Source organism: Podarcis pityusensis (genome assembly GCF_964106645.2).
Source record: "Podarcis pityusensis genome assembly, chromosome: 8".
NCBI classification, from domain to species: domain Eukaryota; kingdom Metazoa; phylum Chordata; class Lepidosauria; order Squamata; family Lacertidae; genus Podarcis; species Podarcis pityusensis.
In genome coordinates this window covers 36,018,915-36,030,846 of record NC_138033.1, presented here as the reverse complement: position 1 = coordinate 36,030,846, position 11,932 = coordinate 36,018,915, and the positions used below count along the sequence as shown (strand labels likewise).

The window sequence follows — 11,932 nt, the reverse complement described above, 5'->3', positions numbered from 1 at the left end:
AGCCAGCTGCTGTTTCTATTAGCTCTTGCCCTTTAACCTTAGGAACATGTGGCTCGAGTCTGATGGGAGGCACATGGTATTTTCTGTTAAACAATAAATTTCACTATTTACCAACTCTTAATTAGTGTTTTTGCAGCTTGATTGTATTCTGTAATTTGTATGGTCAATATGACCTCTGCTCCCAGCCTGTAATTTCCTTTTACAACTTTGAGGTACTCCTATAAATCAGAGGGGCCCTGTTTAGGAAGATAAACATCTGCCAAAGCACCCAGCCAGCTGCTTTATGCCTGGCATGAAACACACAAGCATCTGCAAATATATCTTTTAAGCTCATTTTAAAATGCAGGCCTTGATCTGATGCCTCAGAAAGACCTACATTGACTCCCAGTACGTTTCTGAGCACAATTCAAAGTGCTGGTGTTGACCTTTAAAGCCCTAAATGGCTTCGACCCAGTATACCTGAAGGAGCGTCTCCACCCCCATCGTTCTGCCCGGACGCTGAGGTCCAGCGCCGAGGGCCTTCTGGTGGTTCCCTCATTGCGAGAAGCAAAGCTACAGGGAACCAGGCAGAGGGCCTTCTCGGTAGTGGCGCCCACCCTGTGGAACGCCCTCCCATCAGATGTCAAAGCGATAAATAACTACCTGACATTCAGAAGACATCTTAAGGCAGCCCTGTTCAGGGAAGTTTTTAATCTGTGATATTTTAGTGTATTTTTGGTTTCTATGGAAGCCGCACAGAGTGGCTGGGGAAACCCAGCCAGATGGGCGGGGTACAAATAATAAATTATTATTATTATTATTATTGAGTGAAAACTATCTACAGTATCCCCCTGCTGGCCCAGGGTGAGAACTTCACAACATAACACTTACCATTTTTGTGGGCTGAATATTTCTTCTTGTTGCTTCCCCATCTTGCAAGCTCTGAATTTGGACACAACATGGAGAATTTGAGTTTTTGGTGGGTGAGGGGAGGAGTAGGGCATATTAGAGGGTCACTGACAACGGTGTAGCAATCCAGGGTTGTGGTGGAGGATCAAAGACCCATTACTATTTTTACAGCAGGGTCTCAGCATGATCCCTGTCTCCAGCATCCTGATTTGCCCAATCAGCATGAAATGAGAGGGGTGCCATATTGTATTTTACCTCAGGCCTGAGGTTTTGAGTAAGCAAGATTCCTTCCTACCATTTTGTTTTTTGCCAGGCAAAAAGTACATCCATGTTCCTCCCAGATTCAGATAACATTTTGACCTCTATCTATTGACTGCTCAGAAGAGGCAAAAAGAGAGAGGAGGAGGGGCAGCATTTAAAGCACAACCTTTATTGTCTGGTGCAGACAGTCTGAAAAGTCAACAAAAGAGGGTGTGTGAAGTGCACAAACGGTTTTGTCATCATAATTGCCCCATTATTTAAAATTATTGAATAATTATTGCACAGCCCTGCTGCAAACACCTCCTCTCTTGCTGAAGCCAAAGATTTTGACTCAGAGGACCGATCCTGTCAGTGCTCAGGACCAAATACAGAACTGGTTCTGTTTCAAAGTGCTACTTTGACAGCCTGTACAATTATGGGTGGTTTTTGTGTGTGTGTGTTTTTTAAAAAAAAGACATTTCAGGCCTTTGTCATGAGATTTTACTTCAAAGCAGGGTAGCAGAACCCTTTTTCTACCACAAACCCATATGGATAATCTGCTGCGGGGTCCACAGACTGGGGGTGGTGGGTGAAGTTAGGGGATAAATTCAACACAGTTTGCATTTAACGGCAAAGCTATCAAATTCAAAGTTTATTAAGCAAAATGAGAACTGCAATACAGCCACTCTTTCAAAATTTGCATTTATCTGAATTTTGCAATGCAGCTTATTATTAACTTATTTGGTGCATTTAAAATCCCCTGGAAGTGTTGTTTTAGATTGAAACACATTAAAAAGTGCTTATCTCCTTCACTGGAGGTTTTTAAGCAGAGATTGGATGGCTATCTGACATGAATGCTTTAGTTGAGATTCCCACATGCAGGGGGTTGGACTAAATGACTTAATGACCATTGGTGTCCCAACTCTAAGATTCTATGGTTATTTTATTTTATTTTATTTTTATTATTATTACTATTATTACTACTACTACTATTACTACTACTACATTTGTATACCACCCTTCATCTGTAGATCTCAGGTGGTTCACAACATAAAAAGGAAGTTCTCAACAAATCTATGAAAATGTTGTGCTCAATTGTTTGTTTTAAGGCATAGTGTATAGTTACAGAAGGTATCGGAAATCACATTACTGGAACATTTGCCTCACTACCACAGCGTTGTCTGAGGCTTGGCTAAACAAGATTGTTTTGACAAAGCGTGGTTCCCATTCATGTCTTTTCTAACCAAAAATAGTGTATTATGCAAGAGTCCAATGACTCTTACATCACTATAGAGTGGGTACATGACTTCCCCTTGATGGATTCTCCTCTTGCCTGTTTCAAACTATCTCAGCCAATTAATTTTCTTGTTGATGGCTCCTGATCTGATTTCACTCTGACCCATCACTCCATATTTATTTCTTAATATTAAATACGTTACAAAAAACCTCTGTGCTTCACTCAGTCACAGAGTTATGGTTTCTTACTGTCTTTTTATTGATCTGTATATCTTATTTACTTTTTACAGCTGTATGTTCAAAAATCAATAAACATATGTTAAAACAATAAATGCAGATTGATGTGGAATTGGGATGGGGCAGATTAATGAATTAGCACATGAAAGACTGACATGGAGTGGAAATAGACCCACTACCTGCATCCCTTTTCCATAATAATATTCCTTATAAGGCACCATGGTGTTCCCGGGCGGGGTCAGGGCGACCTTTAATGCTCTATAAGTTTGGGTTTTCCACTTGTACCATCACCTTCCCTCTAAGAAGTTCAGCATGTTGTTGCGATGGGAGAGAAATTCTTTGGAATACACACACACACACACACACACACACACACACACACAGCTTATTTATTTACAATTAAGTGGTACAGAAATTCTGTGGGAAGGGGAAATGATTCAGTTTGCATTTAAAGATGAATCTATCTAATCTGCACTTTCTGAAACAATACATGAAACAAAATACGCCGCTGTCTCGAAATTCACACGTCACCCAATTTTTCAGTGCTATTCTCCAGCTTAGCAATGTGTACAAAAATGGACATACTGGAGTAAAGTGTCCATAAAATGCATATATTGAAAATAACATACAAAAATGCGTTATTTGCCTTGCGAATAAATGCTCCTGTTAAGCAAAATGCCCTACGAACAGTGGCGGAGCTTCATGCTCCAGCACCGGGGGATGGAGAGCAGACGGGGGCGGGACTGGCCTGTGTCCCGGGGGTGGGGTGCACCGCCTGGGGGCAGGGCGCCCAGCGTAGGCGGGGGGCAGCCACGTTGGCACCCCGGGTATCGTTCTGCCAGGGGTGGTGCACTCCCCCCCACTCCTCTTCCTCCGCCAGTGCCTACAAACATACGTTTTTAAGAGCAATCTACGTTAAAATCCCGATGAATCATAATCCTGAGGACTTTTAAAGAAAAAAATGGCAAACTCTTGTGGAAATGAGGACAGCTGAACCTAAGAGTGGGAAAGTTAGACACTCAGAGAAGCACAAAATGGACAGATCTGCCAATCCCTAACCTGGTGTAGCCTTATACTCTCAGTGACCCTGTGAGCTAAGTTAGGGAGTTAGGGAGAGAGAAGTTGGCCCAAGCTCACTGGGTGAGTTTTATGGCTGGGTGAGCATTTGAACCCACATCTCTTGTGTCCATTGCACCACACTCACACACATAGTGCCTATTGTGCACTCAGCTTTATAAAATCCTAATGCAACACTGTGACGCATTTTTAGTGGTTAGTAATTTTAGTGGTTAGTAAAGCCATCCTGGAATGGTAATCTCAAATGGATAATTTTATTTTTAAGGGTGTGGATTTTATGATGTCCCATAGCTTTTACTTGAGTACACAGCTCAGGTTTGAATTCAGAGCAGTGAATCATCTGGTTAATGAGGAGGAGGAGAAGCAGAAGCAGCTTTGAGCACCCAGAGAAGCCTCTGAGGCCTTTTTCTCAGGCTTCAGATAAGTATCTGGAGAGCAGCGCTAGTGGAAATGGAGTATGTTTGCTCAGAAGATTGGGCCACATCATAAAAAGTTTCTACAGGTGGTTTTATGAAGCTATTGCCTCCAAAGCTGGCTGAAAACATGTTGACACCCAGGTTCCTTTGTGATGTTTTGGGTGAAGCTATCATGCAGAGTCAAAAAGCCTGGTCCATCAAGTCAAGCATAGAGTCTTATTTGGCAATCTGTCAGCAGCTTTCCAGGGTCTGAGGAAGATTGTGCTGTTCTCAAGGGCACCTGTAACACAAGAGACAAACATCTGCTTGGCCAATGCATTGCTAAACCTCATGTGTACAATTACGGCACAGTTTGGGAAGGAGGAGAAACGCAACCCAGGTCACATTTAAGAGCAAACTTACCTAATTTGCAGTTTCCAAAGCAACACACAAACCAAACCACAACCATCCCTGGAAAGCAGCACTTCTCTGAATTTTGCAATGCAGCTCTCCAGGCAAGTAATGTTCCCAGAAATGCATGTCCTAGGGTACAGTGTACATAAAAATGCACAGATCAGTGGAAATAGCACCAAAATGTGTTATTATAGGGGCAACAGCTTTGAAGAAATGTGTATATCAGGCAAGACTGCCTACAAACATGTGTGCATGTTGAGAAATTTGCATTTCAATGCTGGTAGGTTTCCACGAGGACCTTTGAAGGGAAAATTCACAAACTGGTGTGGAGAACTGAACTTAAGATTGGGAAAATAATAATGGACAGATAGGCACATCCCTAGGCACAGTTCACTTCCTAATAAATAATCTTCTTCCTGTAGGTGGTCCTGGATGCCCCCCTGCCACCACTGCTTACCTGGAGACACCAGAGACTGAGCCTGTGACATTTTTTGCACATAAAGCATGTGGTCTACTACTAAGCAGTGGCACCTTCACTTTCCTGCGAACACAGATGATTATCCAGACACCAGCTGCTTTAAAGTGTACGTTTCTTTGGCCCAGTGAAACTTGAGGACACGGGTTCTGGCAGAGGGGCTTGTGCTCTTTGACAAAATTATCTGCATTCTCCCCAGGTCAAGGGAGCAGAAAAGGCTGTAGCATCTTTGGTACCCTACTCCTGCAGCCTTACCTATACCACTGCTAGTTCACCCTCACTGGTCCTGCTCCACATCTGAGCATTTCCACCTGCATGAAATGCATAATTGAACTCTGATCATGCCTCTTGCTTGCATGGATAGAGGACAGAGAGGGTGTAGAAGCCATTCCACTGTGGGAAGGTAACATTGACAGCCATTGCTCTGTCCACTGTTGCCTCTGACTTTGCTCACCACCCCAGGCAGGTGGCCCCCCGGAAGAATGCTCTGAGGAGAATGTGGCCCTTGCAGTTGCTGCACGATGCACAGGCTGAAGCCCTCATGTAGCCCTGACCACCTCTTATTGGGGCCCTGAAGTTTCCCCTGTTCCTCCATCCCATCTGAGTTCTTTCCTTCCAGTTCGTTTCCTCCTTATTTTTCCTTTCTTTTAAATATGTTTCTTCCTCTTTTGATGTAGCTTAAAAACATTTGGAAGGGGCAATATTTAAAATAAATTGAAGTCTGTTTGTTTTTTACTTCTTTTCCTGGGGGCAAGTAAGTCCCCCCTCCCAACCGCACCCTGCCAGCTGTCTGAGAACAAATTGCAGGGTTTCTGTCTTCTGTATGTGCATAGCGCAGAGAAGTCAGAACATAATTGATTTTGTTTGTTTTCCAAAACAGGAGCTGTGTTGGTCTTCTGTCCTAAAAACATTACTATGTACGTAGTTGAGAACATTCCCATCAAACCCTGCGTAGGGCTGGCTTACAAAGTAAAGAGGTGTATATGAGAATTCTAATACGTGGTAGCTATGCTGGATGCGGGTGGCGCTGTGGTCTAAACCACAGAGCCTAGAGCTTGCCGATCAGAAGGTCAGCAGTTTGAATCCCCACGACGGAGTGAGCTCCCGTTGCTCGGTCCCTGCTCCTGCCAACCTAGCAGTTCGAAAGCACGTCAAGTGCAAGTAGATAAATAGGTACCGCTCCAGCAGGAAGGTAAACAGTGTTTCCGTGCCCTGCTCTGGTTCGCCAGAAGTGGCTTAGTCATGCTGGCCACATGACCCAGAAGCTGTAAACCAGCTCCCTCGGCCAATAAAGCAAGATGAGCACCGCAACCTCAGAGTCATCCGCGACCTAATTGTCAGGGGCCCCTTTACCTTTATGCTGGAAATGGAAGCAGAGCAGTCTTTATTCCAGGTTGGTTAATTCAAAAAAGAAATGATTGCCTCCATCAGCAACAGAGGACCACTCACTGCCAGCATATAGCCCATGGAGGAACGGAGCTCAGGTAAAGTGTCCAGATCAATGGAAGTAATAGTCCTGCTCTCTTTTGCCTTGGTCAGACCCCACCTGGAGTCCTGTGTCCAGTTCTGGGCACCACAGTTGAAGAAGGATATTGACAAGCTGGAACACGTACAAAGGAGGGCGACCAAGATGATAAAGGGTCTGGAAACCAAGCCTTATGAGAAATGGCTGAGGGATTTGTGTATGTTTAGCCTGTAGAAGCAGAAACTGAGAGGTGATATGAAACTCATCTTCAAACATCTAAACGCCTGTGACATGGAAGATGAAGGCCGCTTGTTTTCTGCTGCTCTGGAGGATAGAACCCAAGCCAATGACAAGAAAGGACAGTCTGACCATACATTAGGAATAACTTTCTGTTGGAAAGAGTTGTTCAACAGAAGAAGAGGAGGAGGAGGAGGAGGTGTTTGGATTTGATATCCCGCTTTATCACTACCTGAAGGAGTCTCGAAGCGGCTAACAATCTCCTTTCCCTTCCTCCCCCACAACAAACCTCTGAGAGGTGAATGAGGCTGAGAGACTTCAAAGAAGTGTGACTAGCCCAGGGTCACCCAGCAGGAGTGGAGACGCGAACCCAGTTCACCAGATTATGAGTCTACCACTCTTAACCACGACACCACACTGGCTCTCAGTAGACTGAATTATCTCAATAGATGGGGGGCTGTCCTTCCTTGGAGGTTTTTTAATAGTGGTTTAATGGCCACCTGTTTTTTAGCTGTGATTCCTGCATTGCAGGGAGTTGGACTAGATGACCCTCAGGATCCCTTCCAACTCTACAGTTCTATGAGTCTATGATTTTTTAAAATTCTAGGTTACCCACCCCTGCACATAATGAATTACAGGGCTCTGACAGTTCTTTTTGTTGGTGTTGGGGTCAGGAAACCTTCCATGAGATCGCAGAAGCCTCACACACAGAAAAGCAACTGGCAGGGTTACTTGCAAGAACCATGTGTTGTGTGTATCGGATCCCTTCAAGACATACACACACCCTGCCAGGCCTTTGAGCTTCTTCCTAGCTCTTCAGCAATGCCCCTTGGCCCCAGTACCATTGCGGATTCCAGCAGGGCCCCACTTCTGAAGACTTCTTGCTCTGGTATCAAGGAGAACGTTTGCAACACTCGATCTGCATACAAGAAGATGTTGCTAAGAATTTGGATTTACATGGTAATTTAACAAGAAAAGGAGTGGCTGCTGAGCTCTGTTTCGGAGGCTGTGTTCTAAGACATGCCGAGTAATTGATAGATGATATCAATCTCAGGCAAGGCACAACAGGGCTTCCAGCAATGTGGTCTAGGGTGGAGAAGGCAGATGATTAGGATTCTTCTAATCTGGAATCAGCCCTAATGAAAACAGCTCCCAGTTGCCTAAATATCAGCCGTGTCCTGAGATACCTTCAGGATAGCCAACCCTTGCTGGTTCCTCCGCTTATAAACTCACTTTGAATGATAAAATGGACAGAAAGTCAGATCTGGATTCACACTAGAGTCCCTTGAAAGGACATTAGGTGGAGAAGCCTTAGACCATTATTAACTTGCCTCTAGGGTGGAAACAGTGTTTCCGTGCGCTGCTCTGGTTCGCCAGAAGCGGCTTCGTCATGCTGGCCACATGACCCAGAAGCTGTACACCGGCTCCCTCAGCCAGTAAAGCGAGATGAGCGCCGCAACCCCAGAGTCAGCCACGACTGGACGTAATGGTCAGGGGTCCCTTTACCTTTACTATGGTGGCCAATTACACAGCAAATTCTCTCCACCCCCCAAAAAAAAATTGTCAAAAGAGAATACCAGTTTGCATAAAATTTGGATATACTGTAGATGCCAATTAACAAATGAGTTGTTGTTTAGTCGTTTAGTCATGTCCGACTCTTCGTGACCCCATGGACCAGAGCACGCCAGGCTCTCCTGTCTTCCACTGCCTCCCACAGTTTGGTCAAACTCATGCTGGTAGCTTCGAGAACACTGTCCAACCATCTAGTCCTCTGCTGTCCCATTCTCCTTGTGCCCTCCATCTTTCCCAACATCAGGGTCTTTTCCAGGGAGTCTTCTCTTCTCATGAGGTGGCCAAAGTATTGGAGCCTCAGCTTCACGATCTGTCCTTCCAGTGAGCACTCAGGGCTGATTTCCTTCAGAATGGATAGGTTTGATCTTCTTGCAGTCCATGGGACTCTCAAGAGTCTCCTCCAGCACCATAATTCAAAAGCATCAATTCCAGCTCTCACTTCCATACATCACTACTGGGAAAACCATAGCTTTAACTATACGGGCCTTTGTTGGCAAGGTGATGTCTCTGCTTTTTAAGATGCTGTCTAGGTTTGTCATTGCTTTTATCCCAAGAAGCAGGTGTCTTTTAATTTTGTGACTGCTGTCACCATCTGCTGTGATCATCGAATAAGTATCATATATTAAAAAACATAAATACAATACATTTCCCCATAATTGGGAGGACTGCAATCATAGAATCGTAGAGTTGGAAGGGATACCAAGGGTCATCTAGTCCAACCCCCTGCAATGCAGGAATCTCAGCTGAAGCATCCATGACAGATGACTGTCCAGTCTCTGCTTAAATAACCAAGTGACTTGTGTGCAGGGTCTAAACTTGTTTATGGGCCCTTCTGCTTGTGTGCTGCCTGCTCAGCGCATTGTGCAGGTGACACTGAAGGATGAGTCAAGGTCCCTGCATTTCTCCCTTGTGATGGCTCTTTATCTTTCAAATGGATCTTGGGCCTAACAGCCCTTCAGTCAGAGGGCTGTTCTCTCACTGCCTTTGAGATGGAGGACTGTTCTCTGTCAAGAAGGGCACTTGGGCCCTGGGCCATGGATATAGGATATAACATTGAAATGGCAGCATGGGACAGATTGTGGAATGTAGATTTGAAATTTACAGCATGTTATGTGTTAAATGAAAAAGATTTTTAAATGATGTATCTGGCTCCTAGTAAACTTGCAAGAATATATGAGTCGGAATCAGATAGCTGCTGGAAATATAAAGAAAAAGAAGGTACTTTTCTCCATATATAGTGGTCATGTAAGACAGCAAAAGCTTTCTGGGAAATTATTTATAATGAGTTGGAAAAAAATTACTTTTGTGAAAAACCAGAAGCTTTTCTTTTATGTATAATTGGTGGGGAAGTACCTACTGACCACAAAAAATAATAATTGTTTATGTATGCTACCAGGGCTACTTGAATGATTTATGCCCAAGGATGGAAGGAAGAAACAGTTCCAACTAAGGAAGACTGGAAATTATAATTAATGGAATGTGCTGAAGTGGCAAAACTCACCAGAAGAATAAGAAATCAAGAAGTGAGACTTTTTATTGAAAATTCATTGAATATTTGAGGACATATTGTAAACAAATTAAAACATTAGCAGGATTGATATAAACACATGCAGTAAGAGATAATTAAGGTTGGGAAAGGGAAAAATCATAAATATATTTGAATTGGATATGCAGTAATAAAAATATATGAAATAAATAACCACAGAAAGGAGGGGAGGGAAGTCGAGGGGAATGTAAATTGGATTTGTAAAGACTTGGGGGGGGGGGATTGGCTAAAATTATTGTAAAAGTTGAAAATGAAAAAGAAGATTATAAAAAAGAAGGGCACGTGGTCCATCTCCTTCCTTCAGAGCTACTGTCTTGCCCTTCGAGATCAGTGTTCAATGTTGTGTTAGAATTAGCAATAGATGAAGTTAATATTTTCTTTTTCAGTGTGTATGTATGGTGTAGGGAGTGTTAATTACTGGATTGCCTTTTGCTGATTGATGCATATTGCTTTGTTTTGTTTTGTATTTGTTTTGTTATGTTTTTAAAATTAATAAAGCATTAAAAGAGAGAGAGAGAGAGAGATCAGTGTTCAATAGGAGCCTGCTCTGGGCATAGTGCTGATCAGTTGAAGCACTCAGGTGCGTCCATCTGCCAAAGGCAAGGGCTCTAGCACCATGCAAGGGCAGGAATGAAGAAAGAGGATCGCCCTGCATGCTGGAACTTGCCAGCCCTGCTCTCACTAAATCCTGCCTCTGGCTTTGGTCGGAAGCCAAACCCCATGGCAATTCACATGCACATCACATACAAATCACGTGCAAATCACGTGCAAACAATTGTAATAATTTGTCTCATTAATTTGTCTCAACAGAACACGAGGGAAAGAACAAAAGCCACCTTCGCCAACCTGGTACGCTCCAGATGTTTTGGACTACAATTCCCATCAGCCCCAGCACCATACCGTCATGCTGGGGACTGGAGGGCGCCAGCTTAGCCAAGGCTGAATAAAAGAAACTAAGCAAAATGGGGAGAGGAGGCACCCAAAGAAGAGTCTGCTAACTCCTTTGCAGCCAGCTTTCATTCCTTCTGAGTGGTCAGTTACAAATGGAGGTGATCAGGGATGGGGGAGATGTTTGATTCTCTAGGTATTTACAGCCAAAGCCATCAATTTTGCTTTTTCTGAAACAATACAGTGGTGCCTCGGGTTACATACGCTTCGAGTTACATATGCTTCAGGTTACAGACTCCGCTAACCCAGAAATAGTGCTTCAGGTTAAGAACTTTGCTTCAGGATAAGAACAGAAATCAGGCTCTGGCGGCGCAGCAGCAGCAGGAGGCCCCATTAGCTAGAGTGGTGCTTCAGGTTAAGAACAGTTTCAGGTTAAGAATGGACCTCCGGAACAAATTAAGTACTTAATCCGAGGTACCACTGTATGCTGACTGAAACACCTCCTTCAAAATGCACACTTATCTGAATTTTCCACTGCAGTTCCCCAAACTATATTTGCAAAAATTCACATCTTAGAGGAAAGTGTGCATAAAAAATGAAGATATTTGTAAAAAATAACACAGAGAAATGCATTGTATCAGAGGACACAGCTTGCAAAAAACCCCAAACCTGTACGTTAGTCAACACTGCATACAGAAATGTGTTGATTAGGAGTAATTCACATGAAAATGCCGTTGAAATTTCATGAGGGAGAAAACCCCTCCAAATTGATCCAGAAATGTGGAGAACGATTAAATTTTTGAAAAATGAGAAACTGGGAAAACTGAAATGCACAGATCCTTGAAGTGCCTGGGAAGCTGTAGAGACAGTGCTGAAATAGAGCACATGACCCCTGGGCTGCTCTGCCCCTTTCCTCAAGCCTTGTTCTCACTGAAGGGGCCAAGCAATGTCTGTGCTGAACCTGCCCAGACTGTAGGTGGGGACCCCCGTAGGATTTCCCCCACTGGAATAACTAAAAGTTGGTCCTATACCTAGAGACTTAACATGTCAGGGGAAAGAAAGCTGGTCTGGAAGCAAAGCGAAGGGGGAGGAGGATTCAGAAGTGCGGCCCTGACACCTGAAACAGTCCTGTGCAAGTATCCACAGATTTCTCACATCTGTGAGACGGGACCACAGCACATTAGCTCAGAAAACAAGTGCGTGTAAGTTATGACTCATCTCTCCTGAGATCTTCAAGCACCAGACCCTGCTGTAAAGGAATC

General features: G+C 43.9%; 1 long non-coding RNA gene across 1 annotated transcript; it reads left to right on the top strand.

Annotated features, from left to right (window-relative positions):
- Positions 1 to 806: 806 nt before the first annotated feature.
- LOC308483083 lies at positions 807 to 10,862 on the top strand. The gene is made up of 3 exons (XR_013989583.1): positions 807 to 843; positions 9,633 to 9,759; positions 10,593 to 10,862. It is a non-coding gene; the product is annotated as an uncharacterized lncRNA (long non-coding RNA).
- Positions 10,863 to 11,932: the final 1,070 nt, after the last annotated feature.